General features: G+C 64.5%; 1 protein-coding gene across 6 annotated transcripts in view; it reads left to right on the top strand.

Moving 5' to 3' along the window:
* PRDM16 (PR/SET domain 16) overlaps nucleotides 1–12,386 on the top strand; it is a 346,584-nt gene that overhangs the window by 18,569 nt on the left and 315,629 nt on the right. Inside the window, exon 1 of one of the 6 annotated variants that reach the window (XM_037828714.1) lies at nucleotides 8,859–9,500. The exons of the other annotated variants lie outside the window; for them this stretch is intronic. The gene's annotated coding sequence lies outside the window, so the exon portion shown is untranslated. Of the gene's footprint in view, nucleotides 1–8,858; nucleotides 9,501–12,386 lie in introns of those variants that run through there. 6 annotated transcript variants of the gene reach the window in all.

Here is a 12,386-nt window from a genome sequence, read left to right as displayed (position 1 = left end):
GCGAGGGGGCAGAAGCTGCCTCCGCCCTGGGCTGAAACCCCAGGCCCAGCCAGGCTGCCCCCGTTTGTGACTGTTTGGGTGAGGATTCTTAAAAATTCTTCTTTTATGGCAGCTTCCCTTTGGACCCGGCGAATGATTCTTGGATGAATCTGCCTGCGTTTGCCAGTTTTTTTTTTCTTTTATGAAGTGTGCTGTTAATTAGGCAAAAGATCTGCCGAAGAAATGTGCCCTCTCCTCGAGATTTCTGCGAAAAATGAGAACCCTCCTGAAATTTCCAGTAGTGAAGCAATTAAGTGATGGAATTTCACAATCTAAACATGGAATGGTGTCGCTCACCTCCAACGAGAGGGAGAGGGGGAGAGAGAGAGAGAGAGTTAGAAAGAGAGGGAAAGAGAAAACCTATGTCTAAGAAGTCGTAACTCTCAGGCCAGAGTAAATGGGTACGAGTCTGCACAAACTGGAGGTGCGCGTTCCTTGGGAGGTGGAGGGTGTAAGATGAGGTTTTCTCCTAAAAAAGGGGTGGGGCTTGGGCCCTTGGCGCACTGGTCCCCTCCCCAGGGGGCTCCAACCCACAGTGGCAAGGGGCCCCAGACCCCACCCATGTGCCGGGGGCTGCCCGTTCGTGACTCACAGCCAGGGACGTCCAGGCGGGGCCGCCCGCCACAGGGTCAGGCCACGGGGTCTTTTCCTTGTCCTCTGCGGGCAGCTCAGCCCCAAATGAGGAAATTCACACTTTTTGGGTTTGTGTGTGGGGCGGGCAGGGAGGGGGGATTTTTAGATCACAGGAGCAGATTTAAGCCAACTTTGGGTTTTGGGTTGCAGATGAATTTTTAAACAAAAGTGCCCAATGCCCCCGGTTTCCTCAGACGCAATCAGTCCAGCATTTGCAGATCTCAAACCTGGAGTCACAAAATGCCCTCACAGGTGTCGTGATCGCTTTTTATTTTTTTTCCGCTAATAATTTTTCTATCGCTGGTGCCGTTGCCGATGCCATTTTCATTTCTAATTTTTTTTTTTAAACAACCTTGAGATGTCTTTGGGAAACAAGTCTCTGGTTATCGACAAATCCATTTCCTGGAGCTGGAGCCCCTGTCTGCAGTCGCGTGGAGATTAGACCAACTTTCTCGGCGAGCTGTCCCCCCCGTCCCCCCCGGCCCCCACGACGCCCCTGCTCTTTGCCCTTCACTCTGCGCTCCCTGTGCTTTCCTCATTTCACTCCGTCATGTTGTTTCTCTCACCTTCTAAAGCCAGGCAGCAGCGTGGCGGCAGCGATTTATGAGGTTTAAACTTTTAACATGATAGTCTATTTTATACATTCCCTCCACCGCTCCAGCCGGCTGACCCCGTGGCACGTCGCTCGGTGCGGTGTGTACACACGGGAGTTCTGTTTGGCTAAAAAATCTCCTTGTGGAAGAGATGGAAGGCCTGGCCTCGTAGTCCGTGTTGCATTAAATTAGGGAGCTGGGGGCCCGAGTCGCTGAGAATAATCTAGAAAACAACAGAAAAGCCCAAACAACCTTTCTCTCTTGGGGTTCTTATGTGTGTGATTAAAACCGGGCCTCTGTTGGGGAGGGGAGCAGGGAATGCATGCACTTACACGGCTCCCTCCTGCACCCCACTCCCACACTTGCACACCCCCCTTTTCTCTGGGTGACAATAGATGCCAGGACGTTTCTGTCAAGAAGACATGGATGTGTGGTTGGCGATGCTGTCCCGCTGGCTGCAAGTCTCCGGACTGTTTCCTGCACAGGGTCACCCCAGGGGAACACTCGTTAGCGCTGGGACATGGGGCAGGGGCCATCTCCAGATGCCCCTCGATTTTCCCAGCAGGTCCCCACTGGTGTGTGGTCAAGTTCCAGTTCAGGACACAGGGCTGCCCTCTTCCTGCTTGGTTCATGGGGTGCAGGTGTTTCCTGGAGCGGCCTGGGCCCCCCTCAATTTCACCGCTGTGGCCCCGTGGTGGGTGGATGGAGGTGGGGCCTGCGCCAGCACCCCTGGCCGGCCTGGGGAGACGTGTGCAGACCCCACCACTGTCAGTGTCCCCAGCCTGCATGCTGGCAACCCAGCCAAGAGCAGAGGCTGAGCCTTGTTCTCTGAAAGTGGGGATCCCCTGGGACCCCCCCACCCTGGGCTTGGGTCTTTCACACCGAAGCTGTCTTCCAGGGGGCTGCCCCAGGGGCAGGCCCCTCGTCATCTGGGAGCTGGAGGGTGGCGGAAGGGGCTGGAAAATGCTTGGAGTCCAGCAGCCTGTCCGTGTTCCTGTGCAGGAAAAACAAAACCCCATCGAGACATCCCAGGCCCCCCAAAACTGCATATTGTTCCATCTTCCCTTTAATCTGACAGATTTCCAAATTTAAACAGAGCTGTACCTGGGCCAGAAGTGGGGCCAGACGCCCCTTTCTCCAGGTGGCTCGTGGGCAGGGCACCCAGCCCCGGGGGCAGCAGGAGGGACCCCCCTGCCTGGCACTTCTTATTGCATCTGCTCCAGGCTCTCCCCACCCCGCCACCCCATTTCTGGTGATTTCGTGAAAATAGGGACGCAGCACACGCTGACTCTGCCCCAGCACCCTGAGGCCGGAGGGTAGGGTGATGCAAAGGACCACGTCCAGTGCTCAAGAGCACCTCATTCATTCATTCATTCATTCATTCATGCACTCACTCAGTGACTGCTTATGGGGCGACCCCACTGTCTCACCCAGACCCCTAAGAAGCTCTGGTCCAGTCCTCCTTTTGCTGACAGACGGACAGCAAATGAGATACAAACTCCCCCCGAATTAGACAGCCACCCGAAGGCAAAGCGAGCTCCGGATGCAGGAAGTGGCCAGCCACCCTGAAAGGGACAGACAGTGAAGATCCAGACCTGGCTCCGGGTGGGCCTGGACCAGACCCCAGACCCCAGCCTTGGTGCCCTTGTGAGGTCACTCTGGGCCCTGGTGGCCTTGTTCGTGGCAGGGTTTATTAGCGGCTCCCACCCCTCAGGTCCCTGCGGGAACCGAGGAAGATGTCACAGGTGCACTTCCAGGCTTGGCGGAAGCCAGGCCTGCTGTGGCCGTCCTCGGGATCTGGTCCCTGGGCAGCACGTTGTGGGGTCCACAGGGGCCCCGGCTGTGCCAGCGGGGGTGGCGCTCCCCCAGGGTTGCCAAGCTGCTTCTCGTGGCAATGAATCGCGAGGCCCCGGCACCCATCCTCACTGTGGGGTGAGCTGCATGTGTGCACCCGGGCCGGTGGGGTCTACAGCCTGTCACTCACTTTTTGGAGCTCCTGCGATCCCCCGGCGGGTCTGCCGAGCTGGGTCCTGCGTGGCGTCCCACTTAACAGGGGGAGCCCCTCCAGGACAAGGGGCCATTTTCCACCAGAGAAGGTGGGCAAGTCTCCTTGTGCTCCTCTAATGGGGCTCACCTCACTGAGGGGCAGACCACTGTGCACCCCACGCCCCACGGTGCCCACCCTCCAGCCTGGGCCCAGGACCCCAGGGGCGTGGCCAGGCTGCCCCCCTCCTCCGAGGCCGCGGGCCGCCTCCCGTCAGCACCCCAGCTCCCTGCCTTTGAACCCCGGCTGCTGCCCCCGGATCTTAAATCAGAAGTGGGTGATGTCATCTCTCACGGCTCTGACCCCCAACGAGCAAGCATCCGACTGTGTCTCCTGAAGTGGTGGCAGATGTTCGTGCCGAATCGTGGGGCTCGAGACCCTCGGCTCCCAGCCATTCGGGCAGCTTGTGGCAGAGCCTTCAGGACCGGCTTCGGAGGCCCCCTGGGTTGCTTGGTGGGCGTCCGTCCCCCTCGTCTGTGGTGAGCTGGGAAGCGAGGAGGAGGCAGGTACCCAGCGCCGCTCCCTACATGCCAGGGCAGTGTAGGAGGCGTCCGGAAATGGGGTGCTCGGTGTGGCCGGGCGTTCCGGGGCGGGCAGAGCAGGGAGCCTGTCTTCGTCCCAGGGCCCTGTGGAGCAGGCGTGAGCTCGTCTCGGCCCTTTTGCACTGCAGGGGTTGGCCGTGGGGAAGAAGGTGAAGGCTGCCTGGAAACTCTGTAGCTGGGGATGTCCCCCGTGAGCTCCTGCTCTGGCACAGGACGGAGCTCTGTGCCCTTCTGATGCCCAGATGCTCCGAGGACACTGGGGAGGAAGAGGAGGAAAGTTTACAAAAAGTGAGGTCAGCATTCTGCCCCATCGCTCCCCAGAAAGCTTAAGTCCCTTAGGGTCAAGCCGGCTTTCCTGGACCATCCACTCAGCACAGACATGCTGGAGAGGGTCCCAGAGACCACCGCGCGGGGATGCCAGGCTTGTGCCACGGTTCTCAGTGCTGGACGCTGTGCCCTGAGGCCTGTGGTGCCTCCCTCCAGATCGCCTCCTCCCGGGCTTCCCTTGTCATCCGGGGAACTTCAGGAGGTGGAGGGTCCATCCGGGAGTTGGGAGGAGGTGGGTGCGGAGGGCCTGGGGGCCCCAGCAAACCCTCCGAGCACCTGCCCCGCTGGCCCCCAGCCCCAGAGGAGGGAGGGCATTGCCCCCACAGGGCATGGCCGGGCCTGGGGGCTCAGGGAGGCCACGTGGGAGCCCCGAATTGCAGCTGGGACCAGGATGGGAAAGAAGGACCCTGATCTGAGGGCCACCTTCCCGCAGGGAGACGACCCCACCGTCAAGACGGAACGGCGGTGGGTTCTCGGAACTGTCAGGAAAAGAGGGCGAGAGAGTCCCGGGCTGGGGGTGGGGGTGCTTCAGGGGGCTGGGCCGGGAGACCCCTACACCGACTGAGGACTAAGGATCGGGCAGAGCTGGCTACAGACGGGCAGTGGCCCCTCCCTGGGTCCTCCCAACGCGGCTGCGAGGTGCAGACTCCTTACGGGGCGCACCTGTGGCTGTCCCAGGGTCACCCCGAGGCTGAGTGATGAGGCGGGGTGAGCCCTCCAGGGTCGTCTGCCTGGAGCAGGGCTGGAGGTCCAGGTGGGCTGAGCCCCCGAAGGCTGTGCCCGCTGCCCTCAGAGCCCCTTCCCCGCGGCCCCCAGGCCCAGCAGCCACCACACCTGTTCCAGGGAGCGAGGGCCTGGCGACCGCTCGCCCAGGGCGCTCGGTGGGGGACATGGTCGGCGGGCTGGGGGGCCTCCTCCAGGGCTTGTTTCTGCACCTCGGTGGCCAAACGTTCCGTTTTCTTATTTGCTTCAAGTCCACGCAGTCACCGCCTGTTGGGGGCCGACTCTCATCCTCCCTAAAGACGGGATCAAGCCCGGCCCCCGGTCCGGGGGATGGGAACTTACCCTGAACTTACTCGGGAATAGGGCAGTTTGCTAAGATGAGGGGCCTGATCCAAGGCAGGGTCTTTATAAGAAAGAGGATTTGGGCACAAAGATGGATAGACAGACATATACAGACAGAGGAGGCCATGGGAAGATGGAGGGGTGGCTGGGTAAAGCCACTGTGATCTGGGAATCCCAAGGAAGGTGCCACCGCCAGAGGCCAAACGGTGAGGATGGAGCCTCCCTGCGGGTTCCGGGGTGCCCCCCCCATTCCGGGCTCTGGCCCCCGAGCTGGGAGAGCAGCTGTGCCCGTGGTTGGAAGTCACCCGGTTGGGGGGACTTTGTCACTTTGGGAAACGAAGCCTCGTCCGATTGGTGAGTGGGAAACGTGCGGATGGAAACCCTCCCCCAGGCTTCCCAGCTCTCCTGCAGATGGTTCTGGATGAACCCCGAGCTGCTGCACCCAGTGTGAGGTCTCCTACTGCCAGGGGCTCTGTCTGGGTCTCAGGGGACCCCGGGACAGCCCCAGCCCCGCTACGCCCCAGTGGGGACCAGCGCCGTCCCCCTTTCTCTCAAGGGGGCCAGGATGTCTCAAGGCTAAAACTCCCAAACCAGGAACGACTGCCAAGGACCGCGGCTGCAGTGCCCCCTGGCATCATTGAGACTGACGGGCAAAGTTGAGGGCTGCCATTGTGGGGACTTCAGCCGAGGGCTCTGCTGGGACTCTGGGGAGGTGGTTCCCCACCTCCCAGGGCTGCTCCCATGTCCTGAAGAGTCAGGACACATCCTGGGGGCCCGGCTGGGGCAGGGACTTCTCGCCTGCTCCCCACTGCTCCCCACCCCGGCACCACAGCAGAGCCCAGGCTAACCCACTGGCCGAGGCTATCCCAGATGCTGCCCAACACCCCGTTTCCAGAGGCACCGCCTCCCCCGCCAAGAGTCCACACTCTTGGATGGATTAATTCGTGCTCCCAGGCCTCGGGGCCCTTGAACGATGTGGGGTGTGGCAGGGCGGGCGTCGAGAGCCCACACATCTCCGGGCTGGCAAGGGCACAGGGTGAGGTCTCCGCGGCCCGGGGCTTCTCTGCGTTGTCCCTCTGACTCGCGCTGGTGAGTGGGTGAGGAGAGAGAAGCAGGCCTGGGAGAGGGGCGAGAGCTGGGCAGACAGGGGAGGTTGGCTGGCCTTCTGGAGACGTCCGCAGCTGGGAGGACAGGCGGGTTGGCCCGTCGAAGTACCGGGCAAACACTGGCTCCCACCTGGGTTCTGGCTGAGACTGGCCCCAAAGCGCAGGAAGGATCCGGAAGGTGCAGGTGGGCTTTGTGGGGCCAGGCCTCCCGCACCCCCACCAGTCTCAGCAAAGAGAAAGCGAGACGGGGAGGGAGGGAGTTTTTGGCAAGTTTCCCCGGACTTTGGGGGGTTGTTAAAAGCCGCCGGGGAGCGTGGCCCCGTGTGCTGCTGTGGTCAGCTGCTGCGTTTCGGGAACTGTCAGGCAGAAGTGGCGATGCCGCCGGTGACCGGGCCTGGGGCACGTGGTCTGTGGCTGCTGGTGACCCAGAAACGCACCTGGGGGGGGTGGGGGCTGCAGGCGCAGAGCCCGGCCGAGGGAGGGGGAGGTTCACCTCCGGGGCCGTGGGGCCCGAGGCCCGGCAGGGATGGGGGACCTGTGACCCCCAGCTCCTCGCGGCCTCCACGTAGCTCCTGAGCCCCCCAGAGTGGGACGCGGAATCCTCAGAACGGAGGGGACTTCAAAGTAAATCTGTGCGCCGTTCAGCCGCGCCGTCCGGCAGGGAGGCGGGGTCTCTCTGCCGTGCTGGGACCCACACCCCCTTCCCCGGGTGTCGCCATTGTGCTCATCCGAGGGCAGCAGGTGAAGCCTCTCTGTGGAGTGTGGGGGTCACTTCCCCTGCGCCCCTGAGAACAGGTGCCCCAGGGTGGCTCTCACAGTGCGAGCGACAGGCATTTCGCTTTTTGCTTTCCACAGACTCGTTTTGTGGAGGGCAGCGGGCGTCCTCTGGGCTCGGCTCTAGGGGTCACGGCCTTCACTGGGGCCCGCTGATGGCACCCCCCAGGCCGGCTCCCAGGGCCGGGACCGACAGGGAGACTTTTCCAGCCCCCATGACGGCCTCGGTGGTTTCCGCAGCCCAGGAGTGGGCCTGGACCCGAGGTGGCCCCTGTGGGCCCCACGTCGCCCCTGCCCGGTGCCAGGAGGGAGGTGGGGGCCGCGTGTGGGCCGGGGCCGGGGGCTTTCCCTCCGAGCTGCCCAGTGGCCGAGCACAGGGGCCGAGCCGCCTCGACCCGGCTGGCAGGAGGGGCCTTGGGACCAGCTTCTCCACTGAGGGCCCTTCCACTGCTGCAGGGGAGCGTCCGCATTGGGGGAGGCTGGGGGCTGGGGTCGAGGGACCCGTCTGTGCCCCAGGCCCCTCCCCCAGGCTCAGCCCTGGCTCCGAGGAGTGTCTGGGGGTTGCTGTGAGGGAAGGGGGCGCCCCCGGTTTGAACAGTCGAGCGGAAGAGGAGGTGGTGGCCTCCCCTCCAGGCTGGCTTCCCCGGCAATTCCTGGTGGGGTCTCCCCACCCACCCCCACCCCCCTCAGAGCCCTGAGCTCTGCTGCCCCCCAACTCTCCAGGGCCCCTGGCTTGTCCTAGGTGTGGCACTGGGGGGGCATTGCTGACAAGGAGTTGGGGTCCCTACTCAATGTAGGGGACACCAGGCCGATCCCACCCATGGCTGCACCTTCACCCAGGCACCCTGCCAGGTCACGGTGACCCCAGCACCCCCTTCCCGTCCGGGCCGGGCATCGAGGGCTGGTCCCACTCAGCAGCGGCCTGGACTCACCACGTGGGGTTTATGGCGAATGCGGAGGAGGGGGTGACACAGAGGAAGGGGTTGTGTGGGGGGGGTGATGCGGAGGGGGGTGACAGGCTCCACTCTCAGCCGTGGGGGGGCCTCGGTGTCTCATCCCTGTGTGGGGGTGTGAGCCTCTCCCAGCCCCCTAGGTTGGGGACTGACACCCCAAGGGAAAGAACCCAGGCAGAGGGGGCGGTTCTCTCTCCAGCGACACAGCAACGTCCCAGGGATATTGGGGACAAATTTGGTGTGAGGAGCTGAGGGGTCTGAGCCTGGGTTCCAGTTGGGGGTGACCCCACAGCCATTCTGCTCCTTAGGTTGCAGCTCTGGTTCCGAGTCAGCAGGCAGGACCTGGGCGTGGCCTGGGGGCACAGGGCCTGGGGATGTGGGTGCTGGGGGTGCAAGGCCTGGGGGTGCAGGGCCTGGGGGTGCAGGGCCTGGGGGTGCAGGGCCTGGGGGCGCTGGTCGTCCAGTGTGTGCCACGGGGCGACCTTGGGCTGAGGTCAGGAGGGTAGAGCTCTGGGAGAACCGGGGTCAGTGTGAGGGGGACTCTGTGGGGTCAGGGTGGCTTGTGGGGTGCACCCACCACTCAGGGTGTGCCGAGGGGTGTCAGCATGTCGGCTGTCACATGTCAGCTGCCTTGTGGTCCCCTGGCTCCTTCTGCTGCCACTATGTGAGAATCACTGCCCCTGATCCCCACACTTTGGGATTTTATGACAACTGCTGGGGGGCTCAGGGGGGCCTGAGCACAGGCCGAGGGGGCCCTGCATGCTCCCTCCCTCCCTCCCTCTGTCTCCCTCTGTCCCCCTCCTTCTCTTTCATTCCCTTCCTGCTCTACAGATGGCTCTGTGGCCTCTGCTCTCAGCCGCCTTCCCCGCTGTGTAGGGTGGTCCGTCTGTCTGTCTCCATTTGCCCTGGTGCCTGTCCATCCGGGTGTGGAGAGGACCCTGTGCTTAGATGAACTGACCCAGGGGAGCCCACAGCCCCCCGAGGGAGGAAATGAGCCCCCACCTCTGTCCTCTGCCCCTCCTGGCTCCCTGCCTGCCCGGCCAGGGGTCCCCAATCTCCCAGCCCAACCCCCAGGCCTCCTCCTCGTCCCCACGTCTCCCAGTGAGGGGGTCTCCAGGGGCCTCCCTGCTGCTTCCCCTTTTCCAGGCTCTCCCTGGCCAAGTGGGGACGCACTCCGGGAAGAAACGAGGACACCGAGGTGGGGCAGTGGGGCGTGTGTGCAGAACCCACACCTCGTCCGGAGGCTGGAAACCACTCCACGGGGCCGTGCTTCCCCTCTCGCCCGCCGTCTTCCTCTTTTGGGGGCACGGGAGCCCCCTGCTCGCGGCCGCAGGGGTCTGGCCTCGTCGGTCCGACCTGACGTAGGAAGGTGTGCAGGGGCATCAGGAGCTCCGTCCTTGCTCCTGGGAAGTCTCGCAGGCCAGGTGGGTTCCCGGAAGCCTCTGGAACGGGCAGCCGTGTCTCTGAGCAGGGCAGACAGGTGAGTGGCTTCTCCCTTCCTCCCCTGGAGGTGGGGGCGGCTGGTTGCCTGGGCTCGGCGGGGTCGGTGCTGCCTCTTGGCTTCCCTGGTGGCACTCGTGGGGCACACAGGTGGCCCTGCCCAGAGCAGCCCAGTTCCCTCTGCACTGAGGCCCACCGTGGCCGACTGCCCGGACCTGTCCACCCGCGGGTCTTGGCTTGAGGAGCTTCGGGGGTCCCATCCCCGCCCCCCAGCCCCTTCCTCTCAAGGCCCACGGCTCTGACTTCCTCATGGCTCCCACATCCCCTGAGCTCTGCACCCCTCGGAAGTGCTCGTGGAGGACGGATCGAGGCCTCCCCTGTGCCCAGGTGGGCAAGCCCAGGGAGGAGGCCAGCGTGGAGTCCGGCCCCAGTGAGTGGTGCATTCACGTGTGGTCTGGGCAGCCCCCCGCACCCTCCGGGTCTGTCTCCTGGACGTGATGGGCCGGACACACAGGGTCTTGAGTGGCATATCCCCACAGGGCTCCGTGGCACCTCATACGCGGCGGCGTGTCGGGGGGCCATCGTCCGTCACCCCCGTCTCAGCAGCAAGGCTGCTCTCTCGTGCCTGAGTGGGGTCTCGGGTCAGGAGCCAGCCCTTTCCTAGAAGCCAGCGCTGCGTCTGTGCCACAACAGGAAGGTTCTGGAACACTCACCGTCCCGCCCTGGGGGCCCTCACCACCCGCAGAGCCTGGCTCAGGGCCCCCCTTGGGGGTCTTACCTGACGCCGGTGCCACTCTCCCCTCTCCCTGCCACCCGGGCTCCCTCTGTGTCCTGAGGCCTGAGAAGCCCCCTCCCCCACCACAGGGGTGCTGGGAGCAGGGGATACTGGGGAGCAGGGGTGCTGGGAGCAGGGAATACTGGGGAGCAGGGGTGCTGGGAGCAGGGGATACTGGGGAGCAGGGGGTACTGGCAGCCATCGGTGCAGGAGCAGGGGTGCTGGTGAGCAGGGGGTGCTGGGAGCAGGGGGTGCTGGGAGCCAGCGGTGCCCTAGCTCAGTCCCTTGTGGACGCCCTGGGGGAGGTCAGGGCTGAGGCTGGGGAGCCAAGGACGCTGTGGCTGAGACTGCCCTGGAGCAGCCACCCAAAACCCCCGCCCGGTACCATCTGCAGGCAGAGCCTCTGCCCAGGCATCATCTCCGAGGAGGGGGTTCTCTGCAGCCCCTCGCGGGCCGCCCCCTCCCGTCCTGGGGGCAGGGTCCCCGCTCAGCCCCAGGCTCCTTCCCAGGCCCCAGCTGGGGTCACTCTGCCCCGGGCCCTGTGACCCCCTGGTGGCTGGAAGGAGCCGCCCTGGCCGAGGGGCTCGCTGGCCACTCTGGCTCCAGTTCTTGGTGTCTGGGGGCGGCTGGGCCTCAGGCCGCGGGCACCTGAGCAGGGGTCCCCAGCTCCGCACAGGTGATCTGAAAGGAGGCTTTTGTGCAGAGAGAAATCCACAGCTCCCTTAGTCTGCAAGAAAGAGGTGCCTCCGGCTCAGAGGGGACCCCAGACCCAGCAGGAAGACGGCTCAGAGATGGTGCGCAGCTGTGGCTTCTATGGGACCGTGTCGGAGGGGTTTCGGCCGGCAGGAGCTGGGGGTCCGGACCCCAGGGCTGGGGGGTGGCCTCCTGGGGCAGCAGTCACCAGGCAGTGTGTGAACCGTGCCCCAGGTCTCCCCCAGCTAGCGGGTGCGTGGAGGGTGGGCGCCATGGCCCCCCATGCCCACCCCACCCCCTCCCCACCCGGGACCTGGCAAATTGCACTCAGCGTGGCGGTGAGGCGGGGGACCCTCCCGGCCCCGTGTTCCCCAGCAGGCCGGAGGCTCTCTGCTGTGGGGTCGGGGTCACTGTGCCAGAGACCCCGGGGTGGGAGTAATGCCAGAGACGTGGCCACAAGCAGGGGCTGGGACTGTGGCCGAGCGTGTGACTTGTGGCCCTGGAGTTCCGACCCCTGCAAATGCAGGCCAGCCTGGGGTCCGCACGGGGGGCAGGGGTGGGACTCGGTTCCCGATGCCCACCTCCCCGGCCCTGAGCCCTTGGCGCTGGCCCCCGAGCTGCTGCGGCTGGAGGACTGGTTTGGCGTTTGCCAGCAGAGGGCAAAGGGCAACGGGCCGCCAAGCCCCCTGCAGGGGGTGGCATGAGGGTCCACAAGCAGCTCCCCATGACTGTGGCTGGGTCAGGGGGTGGCGCCCCTGCTGGGCTCTGCGTGGCCCCATGCCCCCGATTCTTGTTGGGGTGCTCTGGAACTGTCCCTAACCGTTGCAGGCTGAGTTCCTCGCACCCCAGACCTGGCAGTGTCCCCACAGGTAGCCGGGGCTCGGAGACACGCTGACCCGCTTGTTAGGAACAGGGGCCTGGTTCTCTCCTGCATGGGGTCAGCACAGGGGCTGCCAAAAAATGGGTGTTGGAGATCGTTCGGCATTTCCACAGTGCCCCCCAGGCCGGAGGGAACGCAGCTGTGGACATGGGCGCTGCTGAGGGCAGAGCAGGTTGCCAGGGTTGGGGGGGCCCTTTTCCTTGCACCCCTCTCCCAGTGGGGTGGGGAGGGTCTGCACACCTGCAGGAGCCTTTCCCGGCAAGGCTGGGGCCGGGCGCTGACGTGGGCAGCCAAGGCTTCTCACCTGGAGCTGAGCGGGGGGCACACCGGGGAGCCACCAGCATGGCTGGGGCCTGGGTGGTGAGGAAGCCACGACAGAGGGGGTTCCCAGGGGGCACACGGGTCCAAGAAGGGGCACGGGCCGGGGGGAAGCTGGGGCCTTCCTGGGCTGGCTCCCCCTTCTCTGCCTCCAGGACCCCTGGTTCTCAGGGCTGTGAAGGCGTCTACCTACAGCTTCAGTTG

The sequence above is a fragment of the Choloepus didactylus genome, chromosome 2, assembly GCF_015220235.1.
Source record: "Choloepus didactylus isolate mChoDid1 chromosome 2, mChoDid1.pri, whole genome shotgun sequence".
NCBI lineage: Eukaryota > Metazoa > Chordata > Mammalia > Pilosa > Megalonychidae > Choloepus > Choloepus didactylus.
This window is presented reverse-complemented; position numbering and strand designations above follow the sequence as displayed.